Source organism: Capra hircus, chromosome 5 (genome assembly GCF_001704415.2).
Source record: "Capra hircus breed San Clemente chromosome 5, ASM170441v1, whole genome shotgun sequence".
NCBI classification, from domain to species: Eukaryota; Metazoa; Chordata; class Mammalia; order Artiodactyla; family Bovidae; genus Capra; species Capra hircus.
The window spans coordinates 114,551,521-114,577,159 of record NC_030812.1 but is presented as its reverse complement, the minus strand read 5'-3'; the positions used below and the strand labels follow the sequence as shown (position 1 = coordinate 114,577,159).

General features: G+C 55.1%; 1 protein-coding gene and 1 long non-coding RNA gene across 4 annotated transcripts in view; both read left to right on the top strand.

The window, feature by feature from the left end:
• Positions 1–25,639, top strand: part of KIAA0930 (KIAA0930 ortholog) — a 44,228-nt gene that overhangs the window by 135 nt on the left and 18,454 nt on the right. The window contains exon 1 of one of the 2 annotated variants that reach the window (XM_018048897.1): positions 24,081–24,331. The exons of the other annotated variant lie outside the window; for it this stretch is intronic. The gene's annotated coding sequence lies outside the window, so the exon portion shown is untranslated. Of the gene's footprint in view, positions 1–24,080; positions 24,332–25,639 lie in introns of those variants that run through there. 2 annotated transcript variants of the gene reach the window in all.
• LOC106502157 lies at positions 6–8,635 on the top strand. 2 transcript variants are annotated; one of them, XR_001918136.1, is made up of 4 exons: positions 6–723; positions 946–2,801; positions 3,174–6,645; positions 7,374–8,635. It is a non-coding gene; the product is annotated as an uncharacterized LOC106502157 (long non-coding RNA). The 2 variants fall into 2 exon arrangements; XR_001918135.1 differs by lacking the exon at positions 7,374–8,635 and having other exon boundaries at positions 3,174–6,893.

Sequence of the window (25,639 nt, the reverse complement as noted above, 5' to 3'; positions counted from 1 at the left end):
GGGGCCGGGCGGGGGCGAGGCCGGAGCCGCGGCGGCGCCGGAGTGTCCGCGCGTGTCTCCGTCTCTGAGCGTGTCTCTGAGTCTCCGCACGTCTGTCCCCGCGTGCGCCTCGGGGGGAACCCCCGCGTTCGCCCCAGATCCTCGCGTCCTGGTCGTTCCCGCGCCCCCGCGTCTTCGTCTCTGATCCTGGTCCCTGGAGGGGTCCGGCACGCTCGCGTCCCTGAATGTCTGTCCCCCTGTCCGCCCATCCCGGGGTCTGTCCGTCTTCTCCCTTCCTCTCCCCTCCGTGGCTCCGCCGGTTCTCTTCCGTCTCCGGGAAGCCCTCCCCGGGGCCTCGGTGCCGCGGCCGGCAGTGTAGACAGGGCAGGTCCCCGGCGCCCGAAGGCCTCCCCAGGGCCTCCGTGCGGCGGCCGGCAGTGTGGACAGAGTAGGTCTCCGGCCCCCGAAGCCCTCCTCGGGGCCTCCGTGCGGCGGCCGGCAGTGTGGACATGTCAGGTCCCCGGCGCCCCTCCCTGGGGCCTCCGTGCCGCTGCCGGCAGTGTGGACATGTCAGGTCCCCGGCGCCAGAAGCCTTTGTCTCCTCGCGCGGCTCTGCGCTTTCGCTCTGACTGGGGACCTGTTGGACCGTGGGCCCCGAACCCACCCGCTGGGCAGAGGGAGCGGGGCGGCCGCCCCTCGTGCTGTGACTCCGCTCTACGGAGGCCCCGAGTCTTAGATCTGCCGGTGAGTGGGGGCAGGGGTGTCCCGTATTGTCTACAGGGAACCGGGGGTGGGGGTCTACAGGCGGGGGTGGGATCTCCTGGCGCGGCTGGATGTGAGGTAATGGCTCCTGGTGGATCGCATTCGGACTGAAGCGCTAGGAGCCCCCCACCCTCACCCTACCCCACCCCGTAGGGTGGGTTTTGCGGTTTTCTCTCTGCAAAGACCCCTCCCTTCCTCCTGCAGGAATGACTTCATTACCACGTTGTCACCCACTCCCCCTCCCCAGTCTGGGCTGGGGATTTCTGAGGGGGCGACGGCAGCTTTTGGAGAAGGGAATATCCACCTTGGAGATTCTACGGCCCCGCCTTCATTCACCGTTGGGGAAACTGGGTCCCAAAGAGCCGATATATCCCCCACCCCCAACCTACCTGAGGTCGCAAGGCTTCCAGACCCTCTCAGCAGGCCACACCCTGGAGGCCGGGTTGAGGGCGGGGATCAATTTGCATCCTCTTTTTTGTGGGGGGCAGGCTGCCCTGGAACGAAGCTTTGCTCACAAGTGCTCACAAGTTGGGGTGAGGGTGGTGGGCATGAAGGTGAGGTGTCTACAACACAGAGCTGGACGGGGACATAGGTTTCTCTGGTCTCTTCTGAAAAGGTGTCACTAAGGAGTTTTGAGCAGAAATGGAAGGATCCTCATTCCTCCATTTAGCAAACGTTGGTTGAGCACCTACTCTGTGCCCGGCTGCATGCCTGCCAGGCAGGCTGCTTGTCACCTGGCACAGAGTGTCTGAAATGGGAGGGGTCTGAGCGACCATCTGCTCCAGGCCCCTCTGCCCTGTTTGCTCAGCCTCTCCTGGCACCCCTCCCCACTCCCCTGTCAGCCCATTCCTGTGTCCTCTGAGCATCCTCTGCCCTGTTAGACAGTCCCTGCCCCGAAGGGCCTGCAGCGCCCCATAAGAACAGTAATCATTTGCCCTGGCACCTGGCGTTCCCTGAGCACTCAGTGTGTGCCAGGTGCTCTGTGCAGGCGCCCTCCATCTGATACTGACTTTGCCCGAGAGGAGTGTGATCTGTTTGACTGACGAGGAGCCTGATGTCCAGAGAGGCCCAGGGACAGCCTGCGAGGAAGCCGTACCACTGGGGCTGACCATGGTCAGGGCGACCCCGGGGCCTGGCCGCCAGATAATCCCTGACCCGGATAATCCCAGCCAGGCCGCGTTGCGCCTGCTGTTGTGCTGCATCTGGGGAGGAGAGCTGCGCCTGCTAGGCCAGGGACGCAGGCCGATGGTCACGCTGTTGCTGCGTGCCTCCTCCTCACCTCTAGTTGCCCTTCACACATAAGGCCTCCCCATCCTACCACCCCTGGCCCCTCAGAACTCAGTCCCTGTCGTGCTCTGGTGCTCTGAGCTTTTATCCCTGCTGTTTGCTTCTCCTGGGAGGCCACCTGCCCAGCACACTCACCGGCCCTGCAGACAGCTGCAGGTCTGTGTTCGGGCCTCAGCGCTGATGCTGCCACCCGGGGACGCTTCCTCCGGCCCCCGTCCTGCTGTCTGGGTGCTCATGTCCAGTGGGTCATTGGACTGCCGTGGCCCTGTGATGCTGTCTCCTCAGTTAGCAGGCGACCCCTCCAAGGCCTTGCCCACATCTGGGACCCCCCACCCCCAGTGCCCAGCACGCAGCACATGCAGAGCAGGTGTCCGGTGCTCGTTCAGCAAAAGAAGGAAAGGATTACTCTCTGGACTGGGGAGTGAAGGGCGTGGATGGCAAGGAGGTTAGGGTCTTCAACTCGTAGAAGGGCTCATGTTGCCCGTCTCTTTCAGTTTTCGGACGAGAGACGTGATGTTCAGAGAGGGGCAAGCTAAACAGTGACTTCATGCCCAGGCAGAGTTAGGGACGACTAGCCTGAGCGCCTGGGCATGAGCCAGATCGCTTCCCCAGAGCACTGTGAACATCCAGTTGCTCGTGTCATCCTCTCTTCTCCACTTTGCAGCTGGGACAACCTGTTGCAGTTACGAAATAACTTAAATCTCCCAGATTGTTGTTGACTCAACCCTTAGGCTGTTCAGAACCATGCCGTGCCCTCTGAGGTTGTTTTGAAGGTATGCAGGAGCCTCTGGGGGAGACCCTTGAACCTGGATGAGTCAGTGTCTATGAGATGGGAGAAACTGACTACCATTCCCCAACACCTAACCCCCACCCTGGCCACTCCCCACATCATTGCTTGACTGCTATGATGAAAGCCACCTTGGAGACCCAAACCTGATTTCTGACTCTCGTCCACTGTATTTTCTGCAGTGAAAGCATTTGTCTGAACACTTGCTCCATGCCAGATGTGGGGATCAGCTTGGATCCTTACCACATGGGGCGGGGGACAAGTGAGTGGGGAGAGAGAGCCAGGTACTCAGGTGAACTCTGTGGAATCAGCCAGGCCTCTGGTCACTCTGAGCGGGGTTTTGGTGTTTTATCCACAGGAAACTGCCTGTGCTTCCAGGGAACTTGTGGGCCAAGCTGGCGGCTGGGGTAGCTTGTGCAAGCACCAAGAATCTCTGAGCTGGGAAGAGTGAGGTGGTCCAATGCCCAGATTTTGTGTGATGCCGACATCTGGACCAAAGGTGGAAATAGCCTGATGCTTCCTCTTGGGACTGGGCCTTCTGATGGGCCGTGGACGTCCAGCCTGTGTGGACAGGCTCCCTTTAACACGGGCGTCATGCCGCTGGCCTGTGGTCAAGTCATATGGACACAACCTGGGTGTGAACTGTGGAGGGGCGCTGTGAGGGGAGGGGCCTCCTCATGCTGCCTTTTATGGTGCCCTGCCTAGGCTGAGCGTTATATATTTTTTAAATTTTATTTTATTGGCTTTTTTTTTTTTTTTTCAATTTTTTATGGCCAAAGGCAGCCTGTGAAATCTTAATTCCCCAACCAGGAATTGAACCCACACCCTCAGCGTGAGAGTGCAGAGTCCTAACCCCTGGACCACCAGGAAGTCCCCAGGGCTGAGCATTTTGAAGCTGCTGGTTCCTGGGCTCTCACCCCTGTTTAGGTGGCCTAGGAGCTTTCTCTTTCTCTGGAGTGCTGCGGTACCAAACGGAGTACTTCCCTTTCACCATGTCCTTTTATTCTCAAATTGCTTCTCTTAAGGTGGGGATTATTAAACTCTTCTCTTTGTCCTGGTGGAGAAACACAGGTTCGGCGGTGAAGTGACGTACCCCAGTCCCGTGGCTAGGAAGTGGCAAAAGAATCTGCCTGAACCCCAGCTCTTAGCAGAGGTGAAGGCCCACACCTGTCCTCAGGTGCACGTGACCCGATGTAGGCCTGCGTAGCTGCCTGCCGCCAGGTGGCCTGGGGGCGGGCCCAGGTCGAGGTGGGAGAGGTGGTGAGGGGCACAAAGAGGGGACCCCTGTCCGCTGACCAGGACGGGGCGGGGTCATGCCTCTGAGAGGGGGTCCTGAGGCGGGCAGAACTTGCCAGGCCGGAGCGGGGAGGCTTGAAGGGCGGCCTCGGGAGTTGAGGCTGGAGCGGCGTTTGGGGCTCCGGGTGCCCGGCTGGGACTTGGGTGCTCCCGGGGCCTGCCCTCAGGCCGCTGTGTGGGTGTTTGACTTGAGGACCAGCTGGCACTTAGAGAAGCTGTTGGTCCTGGGGGTGGGGGCTCAGCCCGTCTGCCATGTGCCGGCTTCGCTGGGCCTTCGCTTCTGTACCTGTGGAGGCAGCTTCTGCTGTTACCCCAGAGGAGGGAACCAGGCTTCAGAGAGGAAAGTGATTCCCCCAGGGTCACGCAGCTGGGAGCTAGCAGGGCTGGGGTTCTCGGGGTTCCAGCCAAGGCCGGTCAGGCGCCAGGAGCCATCCTGCAGAGGGTTGATGGAATGAGGCCGACAGAGGGCTAAGGGGGCAGTTGCCTTCCCGCGGGCCTCGCCTCTGCGCCGAGCACCTGCACCCGCCACCGCCCCGTGCGTCGGGAAGGTCCTTGCACGCTCCGCTGAGCCTCTGTCTGGCTCTGCGCTGTGTAGCTGGGGCGTCATGTCGGGCAGGGGATGTCCTTGGGAGGTGTGGCTGGAGTGGAAGACCTGGGGCCTGTGCCTGCCACCCCTGGGGGCCTCCATGTCCTCATCCATGAAGTGGGGATGTCAGGGTCCGGAGGGTCGAGGGAATCGTCAGGGAAAGGACAGGCACAGCCTCACGGGGCGGCGTAGGGCCACAGAAGCCGCGGCAGGACCAGGCCCCGCGCCGCCCCAGCACAGGCTGGCCCTCGGTGCCGCCGTCGTTATAATGGGCACAGACCTCTGGCTGTGGAGTTGGGGAGGGACCCGAGCTCCGCAGATGATGGCTTCGCCGTAGCTGTGGCTGGTTTTCCGGGGATCCCTGGGGCCCCCCCAGCGCTGGGGCTGGCTGAGTTGGCCGTGGGCCAGTGCGCGGGGAGGAAGTATGGCTGTTGGAATGGCAGGGGGGCCTCTCAGTTCCTGCGCCTATTTTTAAGGCCTGTGGGTTCCGGCCTCCACCGTTTCTGGGGCTGCTGGTGGGTCCTCTCTCAAGGTCGGGGCGCTGCGTCCTTTCAGAGAGCACTGAGGACACGGGCCTTCACTCTCTAAGGAGACTGAGGCTCGGGGCTGCAGAGATTCTTGGCAGAGCCAGAGGGTGGTCAGCTGTGTTGGCACCCACCGCCCTCCTCTGCCCTGGGCTGGAGTGACTGCTGTGCCCCTGCCCTGAGGCCTTGCTCAAGGTGCACCCCCTCCTTGAGGCAGTGGCTCCTCATTTACATCTGCCTCAAATACCAGCCAAGCCACCAGGCCCCTGAAGAGAAGCCCAGGGTGGGACACTTGTTTAAAAAAAAAACAAAAACAGCCTCAAAAACCCCCAAACAAAATTTTTTTTCCAATTAAAAAATGTTACATGCACAATATAGAAACTGGAAAATATAAGAGAATGGAAAAAAAATTACTCATAGTTCCAGTTATGCAGAGACACATGGCATCACCGACTCAATAGACATGAGTTTGAGCAAACTCCGGGAGCTGTTGATGGACAGGGCTGAACTGAACTTAACTGACACTATTAACTTTGCAAAGTCTCCATTTCCAAGCTTTTTGAAGCCCCTTAACAGATACTTGACATTCTACACATAAAGTTTCTTCATCATGCTTTCTCACTTAAAATTCCTAAAACATTTTCCATGCTGTTCAGACTCGAAGCATTATTTAAATGACTGCAGGGCAGTTGAGTGGATGTGCCATAATTTACTTAATTGGTCTTGTCTTGTGGGAAACTTAGTTTGGATCCAGTTTTTCTCTTCTATAAACAGCTTGCCACAAGCCTCTTCATCTGTGCAGAGCTTTCTGCAAGCGGAGGATTTCTTTGGGCCCCCAGCCCAGGGGGCTGTTTCTTAGAGGTTGCTGTCTGACCCCCGAGGGCCGGACTGAGACCATGCATGGATATGGCAGGTGGCAGACAGATGTTTACCAAACTCACAGAGGACTTTCTGAATTGCCGGGGCAGAACGCTTCCAGGGCAGATGGTAGTGGCAGGTGGGCGGAGAGGGTGATGGTTCATGCTGCCGCCGCGTTCCACCCAGCCCCTTCCCAGACCAGCCCAGACCCTTGCTGGGTCCCCAGCCCCTAGTACCGACTGCCCTCGGCCATCGGACACCATCTCCCCTCCAGGGGTGTGTTGCAGGTACCTGCCCCTCAGCCTGGCCAGGCCTGGGTGGGGGTCAGCCCTTCCTGGCACCCCCGCTTCCCGTGGCCGAGTTCTGCCCGCCCCGGACCATCCCTCACCCCGACCTCGGGTCCCCCTTGGGCTGCACTGCATCCCCGTGGCTGCCACCCCCGACCGTGTCCTTCTCGACCGTGTCATTCTCTGCCGCTCACGCCCTGCAAGACTCCTCGAGGCAGCCAAGTCAGAGTGCAAGACCCTTTGTGACCTGGGCCCGCTCGCAGCTGCGCCCCCGTCCGTGTGAGTCTTCTGGTGGGGGGCGCTCCTCCATGGGGGGTGCTGACTCCTCACCCCTCAATCCCGCCCTTTCCTGACCTCTGGAGGGGCCCTGCTGCCCCTCTCCCCACCCTATTCTTGGCACCTGTAGGGATGTCCGCCCACAGGCCTTTGAGGCACAGTCTCCTGTGTACGACCTCCTCTCCCTCCCCTCCCCTGCAGGGCCACTGGGCTGGCTCCGGGTCCCCTATGCCAGCTCATGGCAGAGCAGGCCCAGGGCAGGGGGCTGGGGGCAGTGAGGGGCAGGGGTCAGTGTGGGGGAGAGGTGGGGTCGGGGTGGGGGAGGGGGAGGTGGGGGGAGGGCTTGGTGTCTGTTGAGTGAAGACAGCGGTCATTCTTAGGAGGCAGCCTTTGTATAGGGCAGTCAAGGTGTGGAGGGTCCTGCCTGGCAGAGGCAGGGCAGAGAAGGACAAAGGTTGAATGCCACGTCACTTTAGGGAGGTTACTGCTGTTCTTGGATCCCCTGGAGGAGGGGGACGCCTTACTGCCCTGCGTCCACCTCAGGCAGAAGTCGGCCTGCAGACCTGGAGCCCAGGGAGGGTCACCGAGGCTGCCCAGAACAGGTTTCAGCCCTGGATCAAGTCCAGGGGACCCCGCGGGAGTTGCTGCAGGCAGGGCCCTTCCCCCACCCAGCCCTCAGTTTCCTCTTGGGTAAAACGGGGAGGGGAGGTTGATTGGCCCACTGTTCACAGCCCATGGTCCTGGGACACTCAGTCACCAGTGCACACGCCTCTGACACTAAGCCACCGAGCTTCGAGGAGGACCGTGCTGCTGTGGTTCAAGACGAGGGAAATGAAACGGAGAAGCAGACGCAGGAGGAACCATGAAGCCCTCCTCAAGGCGGACGTAAGAACCAGGCCACCCCACCACCCAGAGCTGCCGTGTCACGCTTGGGGCGGTAGGCTTCACACCCGGCGAGCCCCCCAGCTCTGTCTACAGGTCCGTCCTTCTGATCCCTAGCATGTGGAGGCTGGTGCCGCCTCAGGTGGTCCCCAAGGCTGTGCCCCCACTTCCAGGAGGTGGGGCCCTGGGTTTCAGGCTTCCCCCTGACCTGTGGAGGAGGGAGCTGCCCCCTGAGCAGGGCTGCTCAGCTCCTGGGAGTCCTTGTCCCACCCTGCCTCCCTGCAGCAGACCGCGAGGAGTCAAGGGGTCAGCCTAGACCTGAGAGGCTGTGCAGGGAGCGGAGTGGGGATGAGGTCATCCCAGTCTGTGTCAGGAGCCCCTCTCCAAGTCTGGGGAGGCCGCTTCCCTCCCCAGAGCAGCCACCGCTCCGTCACTGCGAGCCCAGCCCTGGATCATCCCCATAGCAGCCCGTGGCGAAGGGGATGTCACCCCTGCTGGCAGACGAAGGTGATGGGGCTCAGCGAGACGGAGGCCCCTGGTCAGGGTCCCAAGTAATCCGTGCGGGTTCTGCACCCAGGCCTCCTGGGCTCGAGGCTGTCTGTGCCTGTCCCACGCGGATATCCATTTCTCCAAAGGCATTTGTGCCTTTTCTTCCCTGTGGCCTCGCCCGGGTCTAGTGTTTTAAGAAGAAGCCCGGCCGCTGCTTTTCACAGCGAAGGACCTCTTAGAAGAAGCGAGAGTGAAGGAGGGAAATGAAAGAGGAGGACTGCCTGGGAGGGGGCATTCTTGGGGAGGAAGCCATGGGGCTGAGCGCTGGAACTGCACAAGGCCGCCCCCACCCCCCCGCCGCAGGCCTCAGACCCTGGGAAGGAGGAGAAATGAGAGGGGCCGCCCTTGGGGGAGGGGGAGGCGTGTTTGGGGAGCTCTGTGGGCGACACTGAAGGTAGGGCCCCTGAAGCGCCCTGTCTGTTGGCTCTGCCCCCGGCCTGGTCAGGGAGGTGGGCAGGCCTCGAGCCCTAGCTCTCCTAGCTTCCTGCAGCGAGAAGTCGCTCAGTTGTGTCCGACTCTTTGCGACCCCGTGGACTGTAGCCTATCAGGCTCCTCCCTCCATGGGATTTTCCAGGCAAGAGTGCTGGAGTGGATTGCCATTTCCTTCTCCAGGGGATCTTCCTGACCCAGGAATCGAACCCGGGTCTCCCACATTGCAGGCAGACGTTTTAACCTCTGAGCCACCAGGGAAGCAACCTCAGCCTGCACCCTGCTGGGGCGCGGCCATGAGCAGGGCAGTCCTTCAGCCTGGGCTCCCTGGGTCGGCTGGCCCAGCTGAGCCGGGTCCCCAGCCCTGAGCCTGGTTTGTGGGTGGGGCTGGGCACCCGCACGGCCTGGGGTTGCTGGGTGGCTCCGCTGCTCAGGCACAGCTGTGAGCCTCTTGCGGGGCTGGCCTGGGCTTCTGGGCTCTCACCATGTGCCTCGTGCTGTGTGACACGGTGGGAGGAGGCGGGATAGTAACCGGGGCAGGGACCAGGTGACCTCCAGCCGGGGCAGGTGAGCGGGAGCTGGGGCGGTCGGGCCACGGCCCCTGTCTGGGCTGGGCACCTTGCATGGGTGTCCACGGAAGGTCACTCAGGAGAACGGCCCCTCCTTGTCCTGGAGGCTGGTTGATATGCTGGACAAAGCAGTGAGTCGGGAGTTGGCTTAAGGCCACATAGGTGCTGGCGACGTGGGTTTGGACGGGGAGCTACTGTTTTTGCCTGATGAGCGTGCAGGCAGGCTCAAAGCCGTCTGGGAGCGGTTTGTAGGGAGTGGGCTGGCCGCAGTCCCGTGACGGTGGCCGCAGGACTGTGGGGTTTGCACGCACTGCTGCTTCGGAGAATCCAGAGGATCGCTTTTGGGAACTGTGGGGGCCGTGGGAACTCGAGTCCCACCCGTGAAAGTGACTTTGAGGTCAGGTCCGGGTTTCTTCCTCACTGAACCCGGGCCTCAGGTGATGCCCAGCATGGGGCAGGTCAGGGTGGGGGCTGAGCCCGACCTGGAGCTGGCCAGTGGGGATCCAGGCCGCTCTGCGAGGGAACCCAAGGGTATAGAAGCCTTTGAAGGATTTCGCAACACTGCGCATATTGTGAGGAGGGACGGTGGCTTCGGGCTGGGTTTCAAAGCCGACACTGTGTTCTCCGAGTGAACCGGAAACCGGAGCGTGTCATAGTCACATGGTGGTTGGTTCAGCGTGGCTGACGCCCTGTTTGGGCCCTGCCCTGTGCTGGGTGCTCGGCCACTCTGCCAGCGAGCTGCCTGCTCACGGTGAGGGAGACACATACGGGTGGTTAGTGTGATGAGGCCCTACCCAGGGCAGAGAGCGCGGCTGAGCGCTGGGCTGTGGTTGGCCCTGCCCCCTGCCAGCAGGGTGACCTCAGACAGGTGAGTCACACCTGCAGCCTCCACCTCCTCCTCAGTGGGGTGAAGGCACTAACAGGTGCTTTAATTGAGTGTTAGCAGCTGAACCCGCCAAGATGCATCCGCTTCAAGCTTCTGATGACTTTACGCCTCCAGTGTACAGGCGCATATAGGATGCTCCCGTCACCTCCCTGGTGAAAACCTAATGCTGAAGCCGCAGCTGAACCCAGAGCCAGCACTTGGTGGTGGCGGCTGCCCGTCTCTCCTCACCGCCTCCTTTTGCACAACATGTGGGCGGAAATCTGGCGACTTCCACTCCCATCTTCTGGGGTCCATTCCTCAGCATGCTGTTTTCCGCCTTGTTTTGTTGGCATTTTGTTTTTCCGTTGGTGCGGGGGCATTTGTTATCCCTTTCTTTTGTATGTGATTTGCAATGATGCGCTTACGCAGCTAACCCTTGAATTGCACTTTTTAATAAACACTTGTAACAGTGAAAACATTTTTTGACCTTTTGAAGATCACGTGCGGTCAAGTGGCTCAGTTGGGTCATGGGAGGTGTGTTGTGGGGGATGCGGATGGTAGGGACGGGCCCCCCGGAGGTGATGGCGAGCTGACCTGCATAAGCTAGGTTGGGCTGGGCCCCGGAAGAGACTCCACGGTGAGGGGAGGGGTGGCTGGGGATGCGTAGGGTGTTCAGTCAGGGAAGAAGGTGGTGGGGGCGGCTGGAGCGTGGGAGACCACACTGCCCTCTGGAAGGGATTCTCTGGAGGGCCTGGCTCCTCTGGGGAGGAAGACTGGACTTTCCCTGAAGAAGAAAGGAGCAGGCAGGTGATGGCTCTCCTGGTCAGGCCCCTGAGCATCTCTGAAATCCCTGGGGCTGCAGCAGGGGACCGGCCTGGCCCGTGGGGTGGCTCACGTGGGGCCCGTCTGACCAGCTCTCCATCCAAGTGCTTCCCTGGGGCAGCCCTGGGCCTCCCCGGGCAGCTTCTTTGTCTTCTGTGCCCTGGGGGAGGGAGCACGGAGAGCCCCGAGTTGATGAAAGGCCTATTGACCGGCCACAGAAGCCTATTCATGCTGCCCTGGCTGCTGCAGGGGCGGAAGTGGCCGAGGGCTGCCCTGGACTCTCCCCAGAGAGGCCAGCTGACCCCCCAGCCTTCGGGAGGGGCCGGGCTGAGCTGGGCGCCCCCGAGCCAGGCAGCTCTCAGGAGGCCTCCCGTGGGGCCCTTGGCAGGCCGGACACCCGGCATCCACAGGCGTGGGTCACGCCTCCGCCCATTCCTCATCTCCGCAACAGAGAGGCTCCATCTCAGCCCCTTCAGGGCCCCAGTCCTCTGAGGGTCCACACAAAGCCCCTGCCAGAGGCCACGTGCGGTCCCGGCCTCCTGGCCGTGCCCCTTCCCCTGTCCCGCCTGCTCTCCAGGAGGGCCTGGCGTGCTGGTCCCCAGCCCCCTGACCCTCCCCTCTTTGGGGCGGCTCCCTGACACCCTGGCCGCTGCAGCGCTGTGGTGCAGGCTCAGGGGCTCCACCTGCCCTCCCCACCCTCCCAACGCAGCTGTCCTGAGACCAATAGCTCCCTTCATGGGCGCTCCGAAGAACTCAGGACCATGGTCCTTTGTGTCTCAGCGGAGAAGAGAATTCAGCGAGAGCGGAGTGGCTGATAAGAACTGGTTTACTCGACTAGGACACTTGTGAGGCTTGCGAGCAGGCGGGTGAGAAAGCCACACCCTGAGAACTCAGTGGGCTGCAGTTTCCTGTGAAAGTGTTGGTCTCTCAGTCGTGTGTGACTCTCTGTGACCCCGTGGACTGTAGCTGCCAGGCTCCTCTGTCCATGGAATCCTCCAGGCAGGAATACTGGAGTGGGTTGCCATTCCCTCCTACAGGGGATCTTCCCCACCCAGGGATGGAACCCAGGTCTCCTGCATTCCAGGTGGATTCTTTACCATCTGAACCACTGGGAAAGCCCCACAGTTTTAGAGTGGGGAGGGGGAGAAGACCTTCTTTGTCTTTCTTGCGTAGACATCATGCTTCCGTTATCAGCTTCTCCTCCAGGCTGGGCAGGGGAGCTTCCTTGTGCCTACATGGTCAAGCTAGGTCCACAGGTGGTTGTTTTTCACATGTGCAGAGAGCATGCCTTGGGATCGTTAGCTCGCTGAGCTCGCTGGACGGGCTGTAGGCCTCAGGCTGCCTCTGCTTTATTGCTCTGGGTCACTCCTCAGGCTTCTGTCGCATGGTTTGGTTGCTAGGCAAGCCTGCTTGGTTGTGTGGTTGAGCGAGCATGCTTTCTCGAGCAATGATTAACTTCCAGAGGCCTCCCATATTTTTTCTACTCACAGTCCCGTGGTGGGAGTGGCTGTTTAATCACCTATTTTGTCCCTTCATTCTGTCCCTATGATTCCCCTCTCCAGGTGTTTTATCCTTTTATGCTTAAAAGAGGGTGAGGATGATGGCCCTTCCGTCATGAGCTCCTTCCAGCTGAGATGGGCAGAGGCCTGCCTGGGGAAGGAGCAAACAGCTGGCTTATTGCCCGGCTCTGCTGGGAGAACTGCCAGTCAGTGCCATTCTGGTCAACATCACCCTTTTCCCTCTCTTAGAAGTTAAGCGTTGGAGAATGAGTCTACAGAAAGATGTATATGAAAAGAAATACAGTAGAAAACATCAAAATGTCATTCAAAGAGATTATAGTCAAGATTTTGAAGATCCAAACCATTTTTTAACCCCGATAATTTCCAAATCCTGAAAGGGGTCCCTTAAGGCTTCAATTTGTTTTTAGTTAGGCCCAGAATCTCAGTGTTTTCTATTTCAGGGTCTGTTGAGTCTTTTATTTCAGTTATAGGTTTAATCTGTACCTTTTGTTTTTTTTCTGTTAATAACATTTGGTGATGAGGGTAGCTTTCCTGTCCCTTGAGAGAGAGGGTGGCCCCTAATTTAGTTAACGAGTAAGTTCCTTTTGTTAAAGAAATAGGACCATCAGGCACAAACAGAAAGCAGTGTAGAAGCAACGGGTGTTGATGTCACAGAAAAGGGGTCCCAGGAAAGTGTGCCCGTCTCTTTCCTGCCTCCCCCGTTACACATTCCCTGCAGTCGTCAAGATTTTCAGCCATTCGGGTTGAAACCAAGGAGGCTGCGCCAGTGTATATGAGAAATTCCGTCAAGTGGCCCCCATTTCAGTGACCACTGAGGCTCAGCCTCAGTTACACAGACGCCGCCTCTAGGCGGAGCCACTTCTGGCTTTGGGCCCCGTCAGTCTTCTGATTCGGAGAAGGCAATGGCAACCCACTCCAGTCGTCTTGCCTGGAAAATCCCATGGACGGGGGAGCCGGGTAGGCTGGAGTCCATGGGATTGCAAAGAATCGGACACGACTTCACTTTCACTTTTCACTTTCATGCATTGGAGAAGGAAATGGCAACCCACTCCAGTGTTCTTGCCTGGAGAATCCCAGGGACGGACGGAGGAGCCTGGTGGGCTGCCGTCTCTGGGGTCGCACAGAGTCGGACACGACTGAAGCGACTTAGCAGCAGCAGCAGCAGTCTCCTGATTGTGAAACTGTCAATGACCGAGGGGCCCCCTCACTCGCTGGCGCCTGAGGCACTCCCTCTGTCAATGCCCTGTCGATCCCTGGTCAGGAAACGAGATCCCCTGTGCCGCAACTAAAGATCTCACGTGCCACAGCGAGGACCGCAGATCCCACGCCCTACGAGGACTGAAGATCCCGCGCGCTGCAGCTGAGACCCGGCACAGCCACATAAATAAATATATTTTAAAAAGCCATTTATATCTCCCTTTCCTTTCCATTCTGTTTCAGTTTATTCTGCTCTCGCATGAAACTTCCTTGTTAAGAAAATTCACCCTCATTTAAGAGCTACGGTAATTTTTCCAGCATGGTGTTTGTTTTTACCTTTATTTATGGTGTGTAGGGCTTTTTGTTTTCTATATTAATTTTTTATGTAGTTTGATTTATCTATCATTCTTTTTTTTTTTTTTACTATCATTCTTTTCTTTGACAGCCTCCTCTTTCCGAGAGAATAAAAAAAAAAAAACTCACACATGGTTTATTTCATTTTCTTATAGTTTTACTTTTAGCATCAGAAGTTTTTCTCTTTCCAAAATTGGTTTTGGTCTGAGCAGGGGCCCAGCCTCATTCTCTTTCCTCTGCTGACCAGTCTTTCCGAGACCATCTGTTGAAGAAGCGGCTTTATCCTCCTGACTGAAAGGACGAATCTGTGTGTGAGCTAAATCACCGTGTGCTTTCGTTCTGGTTTGGTGCCTGCTCTTCTGTTCTGTTGATCAGTGTGATTGTGTGCCAGCACCGCCTCGCTCTCCTTGATCACCCAGTTCATCGCCCTCACTTAATTAGCCAATATTCATTGTTTCCTACAAGTCAGACACCGTTCTAGGGGCTGAGTGCACAGCAGGGAACAACACAAGCAGGAAAGGTGCTCTGTTAGGACAGATGGGTTCTAGTAAGGCAGGCGCTGGCACTCGAGGGCTCCAGGCCAGGTCCAGCCCGCTGCCCGCTGTTGTAAATGAACTTCTTGGCACACCGCCACGCCTATTTCTTTATGTAGTGCTGTGGGTGATCTTGTAGTTGAGACAGGACCATATGGTCTGCAGAGTATTTTCTGTCTGGACCTTAATAGAAAAAGGTTTCTGGCTGCTGTACTTGGGAAAGACTGAAAGCAAGGAAAACATTAAATAGATGCGATGCTATACGGCGGTAGTAGTAGTGCACGTGGTTTGGGAAGGCCTCCCTGAGAAGGTAGGCGTTTGAGTAAAGAGCTAAGGGAGCGACTTCCCTGGTAGTCCAGTGGCTAAGAGTCCATGCTCCCAGTGCCCTCCCTGGTCAGGGAACTGGATCCCGCGTGCCACAACTGAGTTTGCCTGCTGTGATTAAAAGGTCATTTGAAAAGACCCTGTTGCTGGGGAAGATTGAAGGCGGGAGGAGAAGGGGACAACAGAGGATGAGATGGCTGGATGGCATCACCGACTCAATGGACATGAGTTTGGGTGGACTCTGGCAGTTGGTGATGGACAGGGAGGCCTGGCGTGCTGCAGTCCATGGGGTCGCAAAGAGTAGGACATGACTGAGCGACTGAACTGAACTGATGAGCCTCGAAGATCCTGCTGCAAGTAAGAACCGGGGAGGCGAGGAAGGAAGCCTCATGGAGGATTTGGAGCAGAAAAGTGACAAAAACTGTTTCAAGTCTGGGGGCCGTTTAGGAAGCCGGGACAGTCCACACAGGCAGGAAATGGTGGTGCTTGGCCCCAGCTGGAAGAGTGGTTTGTGGGAAGCAGTTGGATTCCAGATACATTTAAAGACAGAATCAATGAAATGATGCAGACGTGAAGTCAGAGAGTTCTGCAGGAAGACAAAAGACACACCCACCAAACAATGGTAGAAGTGACACATCTGTCAGTTAACATGTCTGTCCAAGTAAGAGAGGACTGGGAAGTTTCTGTTGGAATCAGCATCTGGTAAGACAATAGCTAGAGGTGTTGTGGGGTGAAGAGAGGGTTTGTGGGTTTTCTTTAACTTGGGTAATTCTTGAGTACTTTTTTTGCGGGGCGGGGGAGTCTTTTGGTTAGAAGTGAAGAAACTTATCCATGGCAGCTTAGAAAGGGAAAATAAATCTGGAAAAGAATATATTATACATAGGTGTCTGAATTACATGTATTTATATGACTGAATCACTTTGCTGTGGGCCTGAAACGCTGTGTTGTAAATCAGCTGTCTCCAGTAGGGACGTCCCTGGTGGTCCAGTGACTGAGGCTCTGCCCCTCCGATGCAGGGGGCCCTGGGTTCCATTCCTGGTCAGAGAACTAGATCCCAGGTGTCGCAACTAAAAGTCCACATGCTGCAGGTGAGATGCCATGCAGCCAAATAAGGGCTGGCGCTAGTGGTAAAGACCCTGTCTGCCAGTGCAGGAGATTAGAGGTGCATCCCTGGATCAGGAAGGTCCCCTGGAGGAGGGCATGGCAGCCCGCTCCAGTATTGTTGCCTAGAGAATCCCACTGACAGAGAAGCCAAGCGGGCTACAGTCCATAGTCCAAAGAGTTGGACATGACTCAAGGGACTTAGCACTCATGCACGCAGCCAAATGAATATTAAAAAAACCAACAACACTATACTTCAATTTAAAAAAGTAAAAGGAGAGATTTATTGGCTAACAACCTAGAAGATTGACATCTAAGCCTCCGGAAGACCGCGGAAGCCCAACACTAAGACCTGGAGTGGATCTCCTCTCTGTCTGTCTGTGTCCGAGGATGTTTCCATATCTGAGAGGATTCATGGCCCCACGTCACTCTTTCTGCATTTTCCTGGCTGTTCTTATTTTGAAACATTCTTGGCATTTTCTCTTGGGTCATGTTAAATTAATAGATCAAGTTAGCAATTAATAGATCCAATTAGCAATTAGGTAGAATTGCTGCCTCCGTGATCTGAATATTCTATTATGATTATGTTTGTTGTGGTGGTCTGTGATCAGTGAGCTTCGATGTCAACACTGCAAAAAGATTGTGACTTCCTGCAGACTCAGATGACAGAATTTTTCAGAAATAAAGGATTTTTAAATGGAGGGATGTTTTCGCTTTCTCAGACATAATGCTCTCGTGCACTTGCTGCTGCTGCTGCTGCTAAGTCACTTCAGTCGTGTCCGACTCTGTGTGACCCCATAGATGGCCTCCCACCAGGCTCCCCCGTCCCTGGGATTCTCCAGGCAAGAACACTGGAGTGGGTTGCCATTTCCTTCTCCAATGCATGAAAGTGAAAAGTGAAAGGGAAGTCGCTCAGTCGTGCACTTGCTAGACTACAGAATTGTATATGCGTAACTTTTAATTCAGCAAGCCAGGCTTCAGCAATACGTGAACCGTGAACTTCCTGATGTTCAAGCTGGTTTTAGAAAAGGCAGAGGAACCAGAGATCAAATTGCCAACATCTGCTGGATCATTGAAAAAGCAAGAGAGTTTTAAAGAAACATCTATTTCTGCTCTATTGACTATGCCAAAGCCTTTGTGTGGATCACAACAAACTGTGGAAAATTCTGAAAGAGATGAGAATACCAGACCACCTGACCTGCCTCTTGAGAAACCTGTATGCAGGTCTAGTCAAGGCTATGGTTTTCCCAGTGGTCATGTATGGTGTGAGAGTTGGACTGTGCAGAAAGCTGAGCGCCGAAGAACTGATGCTTTTGAACTGTGGTGTTGGAGAAGACTCTTGAGAGTCCCTTGGACTGCAAGGAGATCCAACCAGTCCATCCTAAAGGAGATCAGTCCTGGGTGTTCATTGGAAGGACTGATGCTGAAGCTGAAACTCCAATACTTTGGCCACCTGATGCGAAGAGTTGACTCATTGGAAAAGACCCTGATGTTGGGAGGGATTGAGGGCAGGAGGAGAAGGGGACGACAGAGGATGAGATGGTTGGATGGCATCACCGACTCAATGGACAAGAGTTTGGGTAAACTCCGGGAGTTGGTAATGGACAGGGAGGCCTGGCGTGCTGCAGCTCATGGGGTCGCAAAGAGTCGGACACGACTGAGTGACTGAACTGAACTGAACTGAACTTTCAATTCGCTGGGAAACCAGAATGTGTGATTCACTATATTGTGATATTTGCTTTCATTGCCCTGGTCTGGAACCAAACTCCCAATGTCCCCAAGGTCCGCCTGTAACGGTGGGTTGTGATGATGCTTATCGTCTCTTTTTCTTTTTTAAATATTTATTCATTTGGCTGTGTAGGGTCTTGGCTGCAGCACGTGGGATATCTGCTTTTCCCTTCGGCCCGTGGCGTCTTTAGTCGCAGCGTGTGGGGTCTGTTAGTACTCCCTGACCAAGGATTCAACCTGGGCCTCCTGCACTGGGAGCTCGGAGTCTTAGCCACGGGACCACCAGCGATGTCCCCATCTCTAGTTTTTTCTAGTTGAGATATATATCGTGTTTAAGGAAGTATCTGTTTATTCCTATTTTATAGGGAATTTTTAAAAAATCAAGGATGAGTATTTAATCTTAAATGTTCTCCCAGTACCTGTGAATACTATCATGTGTTAATTCTCATTTGAACTATAACTTTATCATGACTGTATAACTAGATTTCCTAATATTGGACCATTCTTCTATTTTTGAGTTAAATTCTACTTGGCATACTTTTAACAGATGGCGGGATTCTATTAAATATGTTATTTAAGATTTTTATGTTATATGATGAGTGCAGTTGGCCCATAATTTTCTCTGTGTTGTTTTGTGGGGTCAAGACTGCACCTCCTTGTTAAAAAGAATTTGCAAGGCTCTTAAAAACCTGTGCATAGCATTTGAGCTGTCTGTTTCTTGAAGATCTGGTAGTGAGTGCATGATAGCTGCTCAGTCATGCCTGACTCTTTGCGACCCCATGGACTGTAGCCTGCCAGGTTCCTCTGTCCATGGAATTCTCCAGGGAAGATTACTGGAGTGGGTTGCCATTTCCTTCTCCAGGGGATCTTCCCGACCCAGGGATCCTTCATTGCAGGAGAGTCTTTGCCACCTGAGCCACCAGGGAAGCCTACTATTAAGAGACATTTCTAGGTATGAAGACAGGTCAGCTTAAAAAGTATCGGCAGACACATGCTTGACTTTATCTTATAATCTATAGACAATACATTGGAATATGTCATGAATCCATACACCTTTTCCAAAGGGAAACCCAAGACAGAAGGAGAAGATCTGGTAACGTCCTCTCAAAAACGTCTCTTGGCTCCAGCGCACTTGTTCAGGGAGCAGCTCTGCAGCAGCTCTCTTTGTCGCAATACGTGCCCATGATCCCTTTCTTTCTTGGCCTTGCCGTGCAGCCCGCAGGCTCTTAGTTCCCTGACCAGGGACTGAACCTGTGCTTCCCTGCAGTGGAAGCGAAGAGTTCTAACCACTGGACCGCCATGACCATCATTTTAACGGCTGTAAACTGTTTTAAGTACTGAGTTACCATAGCTTGTTCCACCTGTGTGGTTTACTGGTCTGCAGAAGGACTGGGGTGGTTGTCAAGGAGTGCCTCCTGAAATCCAGTTCACAACTATTCCAAAGCTCTGGTTAGTGAGAGATAATTCCAAGATATTAATAGTAGCAACAGCATGTTCATCCATCGAGTGTTGAGGAGGCACCTGTTACCATTCTGAGCACCTGGGGTTAGCTCTACTCTCCAGGGAGGCTGTAGGACAGAGCTCCTGGGGGCTCAGATGTGCAGTGGGAAGGTTTGGAAGCCTGAGTTGATTTCTTGGTTGCTCACCAGAGACCCTTCAGTGTCCTCATTATACAGTGGCTGGAAGACCCCAGGCCCGGGGTCTTGGAAAGAGTAGGAGGGGCTGGGTTTGAGCCTCAGAAGCTCTTGAGCTACTGGATTCCCAAGCTTCTGTGGCCTTATCTTTAAAACTGAAGCCTGAGGATTTTTTAAGCTCAGGTTATCCCACCTTATCAGTTAGAAGCAACAGTTAGAACTGGACATGGAACAACAGACTGGTTCCAAATAGGAAAAGGAGTACATCAAGGCTGTATATTGTCACCCTGCTTATTTAACTTCTATGCAGAGTACATCATGAGAAATGCTGGATGAAGCACAAGCTGGAATCAAGATTGCTGGGAGAAATATCAATAACCTCAGATATGCAGATGACACTACCCTTATGGCAGAAAGTGAAGAGGAACTCAAAAGCTTCTTGATGAAAGTGAAAGTGGAGAGTGAAAAAGTTGGCTTAAAGCTCAACATTCAGAAAACGAAGATCATGGCATCCGGTCCCATCACTTCATGGGAAATAGATGGGGAAACAGTGGAAACAGTGACAGACTTTATTTGGGGAGGCTCCAAAATCACTGCAGATGGTGACTGCGTCCATGAAATTAAAAGACGCTTACTCCTTGGACGGAAAGTTACGACCGATCTAGACAGCATATTAAAAAGCAGAGATATTACATTGCCAACAAAGGTCCATCTAGTCAAGGGTATGGTTGTTCCAGTAGTCATGTATGGATGTGAGAGTGTGACTATAAAGAAAGCTGAGCACCAAAGAATTGATGCTTTTGAACTGTGGTGTTGGAGAAGACTCTCGAGAGTCCCTTGGTCTGCAAGGAGATCCAACCAGTCCATCCTAAAGGAAATCAGTCCTGAATATTCATTGGAAGGACTGATGCTGAAGCTGAAACTCCAATACTTTGGCCACCTGATGTGAAGAGCTGACTCATTTGAAAAGACTCTGATGCTGGGAAATATTGAAGGCAGGAGAAGAAGGGGATGACAGAGGATGAGATGGTTGGACGGCATCACTGACTCAATGGACATGAGTTTGAGTAAACTCCGGGAGTTGGTGATGGACAGGGAGGCCTGGCATGCTGCGGTCCGTGGGGGTGCAAAGTGTCAGACACGACTGAGTGACTGAATTGAACTGATCCCACCTTATCAAGTTGCCATGGCGATCTGGAGAGGTCACAGGGGAAAGGACTTTAAACCGTAGTGCGTGCTAAGTCGCTTCAGTTGTGTCTGACTCCTTGCGACCCCATGGGCTATAGCCCACCAGGCTCCTCTGTCCATGGGACTCTCCAGGCAAGAGTACTGAAGTGAGTTGCCGTGCCCTTCTCCAGGGGATCTTCCTGACCCAGGGATCGAACCCTCACCTGTTAGGTCTCCCGCGTTGGCAGGCGGGTTCTTTACCTCTAGTGCCAGCTGGGAACCCCCATAAGCTGTAGAGTGCAGGGCAAGCGTGAGCCGTCGCTACTGTCAGTACTGTTGAGCTGTTGGCATGGTTACGTGCCCCATTACGTGTCCTGCAGAGTGACGTGGACAGTCTGTGGCCAGGTGGCAGGAGAGCATGGAGCTGGGCACGGGTGGCTCAGGTTCAGTCTTTGCACAGTGGCATGCCCTCTTCCATGCTTCCCCAAAGCCACTAGTCTATAAAGGACTCTCCAGACGGAGACGTCTTCAAAGACGGTGACTTATGAAACAGGTCACTCGCTGCAGGCAGGGGGGAGGCTGGATCCCATAGTCCCATTTGGAGTTGGCAGATCCCAGACTCTATGATATGGCCCTTGCTCCTTATTCACGGATTCTGTATTTACAGATTTAGCTACTCACTGAAATGTATCCATCACCACACAGGCAGTACCTTGGGTGCTTCTGTGGTTAATTGCAGGTGTGTGCAAAGTGGTGGGAAACTTTGAGTCACCCGGGGTGCATGGTCCCAGCTGAGGTTCACAAGGTGGCGCCTGCCTCCTTGTCTCAGCTCATCCTTTCTGTGGTCATTTTGGTTGTTCAGTCGCTCAGTCGGGGCTGATTCTTTGTGACCCCATGGACTGCAGCACACCAGGCCTTCCTGTCCTTCATTATCTCCCGGAGTTTGCTCATGTCCACTGAATTGGTGATGCCATCCAATCGTCTCATCCTCGGGGTCTATTTAGTGCCACATATTTGCATGTTGTGCTTTTTGGTGGTGATTTTGCTATTTGAAGTGGCCCTGGAGCATAACACTGACGTGTCTAGTCCTGAGTGAAAGAAGGCTGAGATGGGCCTTATGGAGAATGTACATGTTAGATAAGCTTCACCCAGGTACAAGTTAGATGCTGGTGGCCTGGAGCTCAGTGTTAATGGCCCAACTGTGTATACACACATAACACAAGATAGTGTGTAGGTCATTCGATGAAAACGCAACCAGAGGCTTGCAGGAGCCCAGCCCTGTATTTCTGTAGGAGCAGTGGCTCCGAATTTGCCAACAGCATCTGTGGCCACTTGATAGACAAGAGCTACCACCACAGTCACCGTGGATTAGAACAGGCGGCAGGACCCCGGCCCCACAGGGAAGGCGGCGGTGGGTGCGGAGCTGTCCGTGGTGCTGCTCCGCGTCTGGGGCTGAGTGGATTCTGGGGCCGGAAACCTGCTGACCTTGGGCTGGACAGAGCCCTGGAGTTGAGGGAGCTCTGCTGGCCTGGCGGCTCCCAGGGCTTCTGACCCAAGGTATGTCTTGGTGGACAGGCCTTGGGACAGGATGAAGCGAGAAAGGGGCTCACCTGTGAGAGAAAGAGCCGGCACTGATTCCACAGCACTGGCCACATGGAGGCCAGCCACCCTGTGTCTGTTCATACAATTAGCACATCGCGTGGTTCAGGGACACTGGCCGGTTGGGGAGTCATCACCTCATCGGAGCAAACCAGCTGTGCAGGGCAGCAGTGCAGAGCCCCCCCCCCCGCCCCCCCCACACACAAATACACACGTGGACAGAGCTTTACAGCGTGCAGAGGACTTTCCATAATGGCCCCTCTCCCCACCCCCGACCTCACCGCTGGTTCTGGGAGAGTGGCAGGTTAGACCCCTCTGACAGAGGGACTCTCTGGGGTCCCCAGGGGTTCAGTGAACCGATCACCCAGATGGGGAGGAGCAGAGAGCCAGGACCTGAGCTCAGGTCGTCTGGCTGCAAAGCCTAACACTGTGCTGCGCCTCTGCCAGTCTGAGCCCTCACCCTGACCTTGACCCTTCCTAGTTCTGGACTTGGACTGTCTCCTCTCCCTCCCTCTTCTGCTCCCTCTGAAAACAGGCAGCCCCTTCTCCACCCTTGTCTCCCTCTCTCTCTTTAATGAGTTTTATGACACTCATCAGAAGTGATACATTCACGGGCAAAAGTGGTATCATCTTACTATTAAAAGCGTTAAAAGTGAAAAAAAAAAAAAAAAAGCAAGCATATGTCCTGTGAGGTTCAGCAGCTCCTGCCATTCAGGTGTACGTGTTTCCATCAAGTGTACATGTTTCGTGTTCGTGTCTCCGTCAGGGGTACATGTCTCTGTCAGGGGTACGTACGTGCCTCCGTCCTGCGTACCTGTTTCTATCAGATGTATGTGTCTCCGTCAGGGGTACATGTTTCCATCAAGTGTACGTGTTTCATATTCGTGTCTCCATCAGGTGTACGTGTCTCCGTCATGAGTACCTATCTCCATCAGGGGTACATGTTCCATCAGGGGTACATGTTTTGATCAAGCGTACGTGTTTCATGTTTGTGTCTCCGTCAGGTGTGCATGTCTCCGTCAGGGGTACATGTCTCCGTCAGGGGTACATGTTTCCATCAAGTGTACGTGTTTCGTGTTCGTGTCTCCATCAGGTGTACATGTCTCCTTCATGCGTACCTGTCTCCGTCAGGGGTACATGTTCCGTCAAGTGTACATGTTTCGTGTTCGTGTCTCCATCGGGGGTGCGTGTCTCCATCGGGGGTGCCTGTCTCCGTCGGGGGTGCGTGTCTCCATCAGGAGTGCCTGTCTCCGTCGGGGGTGCGTGTCTCCATCGGGGGTGCGTGTCTCCGTCGGGGGTGCCTGTCTCCGTCGGGGGTGCGTGTCTCCGTCGGGGGTGCCTGTCTCCGTCGGGGGTGCCTGTCTCCGTCGGGGGTGCGTGTCTCCGTCGGGGGTGCCTGTCTCCGTCGGGGGTGCCTGTCTCCGTTGGGGGTACGTGTCTCCGTCGGGGGTGCCTGTCTCCGTCGGGGGTGCCTGTCTCCGTCATGCGTGCGTGCCTCCGTCATGCATACCTGTCTCCGTCAGGCGTACGTGTCTCCGTCCGGTGTGTGCCCGGGGCTCTGGGTGTGTGGTGTAGCAGCTGTGGTCAGGGTGTGAGCGTCTGCTCTGTGACCAGGCGCCGTGGCACATGCCTTTCATGTCATGCCTGTCTTGTCTGCGCGTCTTCACAGCATCCCTAAAAGCGTGATGGCGATTCGCTTTAGTACACACAGCAGACTCTACCGAGATTTAAGCGCGAGTGATTACTGAATATTATTTTCTTGTTCTCCTTCCTGTTATGACTACTGCTATGTTATTTGCTGTCATTAATACCTATGGAATGTCTTTGTGCATAAGGCACTTCTTTATTCCCATTTTTTTCTTTGCCATAAGATAGAGTCTCATAAGCGGGAAGATGCTCGTTTGCCTTCCACAAAGGACACAGTAATTTTTGTTCTCTCACAACAGCTCCGAGTTCAAAGTGTTCTTGCCAGCTTTGGTCATTGTGGCTTTTTCTCAACTTTACCGGAGTATGGTTTATGTCAAGTAAACTCCATGTCGAGTAAGTAAGTGGGCGAGTTTTGATGGCGCAGCGCGCTCGGGGCGGCCAGTCTGCTGTCTGTGCCTCCAGTTTCGCCTTTGCTGAAGCATCCTGTGAATGGGGCCTTTCAGTGTGCCGCTGTTTTCCCACGCCTGACTTCCTCACTCAGCGTGATGCTTCTGAGATTTATCCTCGGTGCTGTGTTGATCAGTAGTCTGTTCTCATCACCAGTAACAGGCCACCGAGTGGCTACGCCACGTTCCGTATGCGTCTCCTCCTGGTTCCCAGTTTGGGTTTATTTAGGAGCACAGCATCTGTGAACGTTTGTGTACCAGTGTCTGTGCAGACACGGGCTTCACATCTCTTGGGCAAGTACCTGGAGACGGCTGAATCGCCGGTAAATACACCTTTAGCTTTACAAAACCTGCCATTTTCCTAAGTGATTGTTTTTTCTTTTCTTTCAATTTTTTTGGCTGCGTGGCTCTTCGTTGCTGTGCAGAGCTGTTCCTGTTGCGGCGGGCGGGGGTTACTCCGCAGTTGCAGGGCACAGGTTTCTCCTGTTGCAGACACGGGCTGTGGCCCCCGAGCCTCAGTAGTTGCGGCAGGCGGGCTTGGTTGCCTCGCAGCAGGTGGGGGTCTTAGTTCCCGGACCGGGGACTGACCCCATGGCCCCTGCGTTCACAGGTGGGTTTTTAACCACTGGACCACCAGGGAAGTCCCCTGGTATTTTTATAAAAGGCAAATTTGCCTTCTTAAAAATGACAACTTGTTCTTTCGGCGTGATTTTTTTTAATTGCTAGTGAGATTAATATTTTCCCACATTTTGCCAAGCGGGTCTGTTTCCTTCTCGGTAGTTACCTGTTTGGGTATTTCGCTCATTCACCTATTGCGTTCTTGCGCATTTCTCTTCGTAACTTGCTACGCTGTGAATTCTTTATATGCAGACAGTTATTTATTGTGACTTGTGCTCCCCTGGTTTTCATGTTTCCTTTGAGTTCAGCTGTGCCTCTCTTGGGCGTAAGGGGAACTTTGAGTGTTCAGGGTGGCAGGCGGGTCTTGACTTTCGCGACCTCTCTTCTCGCTTTACCTGAGTGTCCCTGGTCTGGCCTCTGCCTGACTGTCCCACCTGTCTGTCCTGCCTGCGTCTCTGGGTGTGGCGCCCACAGCCGCTCTTGGCAGTGGTTCTGGCGTCTCACCGGGGACAGGCGGTGTACGAGGGGGCTCCCCGACAGAGTAGTTTTCTTCCTCCTGAGTTTGTCATTGGTACTGAAACAGTGATGCGCTAGTGATAACATCTGTGTGATGTCCACAGCGAGCCTTGTTCCTTTCAGAGGTTAGCGCTGGGTCTCCCCACCTGCACCTGCGGGGCAGGCAGGGGCTGCAGATGCTCGGGAAGACGGGTGGGGAGGGCCCTGTCTGGGTGCCCAGGTGCCTTCTCAGCGGGTGGCTGGCCCACCTGCCTGTGGAGTCACCGCTTTGAGCTCTGGGCGATCTGAGTCAGGGGCGCTTCAGCCCTTGTGTTGTGTGTGGTCTTGGGGCTTCATTGAAGGTTTTTCTTGGGTCAGGCCCTTGTGACTGAAAGAAAAGGGCATGTTTGCACCGTGTCCTGTGTGGGGCACCCAGGCCTCGGGTGGACGGTGGCTGGGCTGCATCTGTGCTGTGGCACCCTGGGCAAGGCACCCACCTCCCTGAGTTTGTCTCCTGT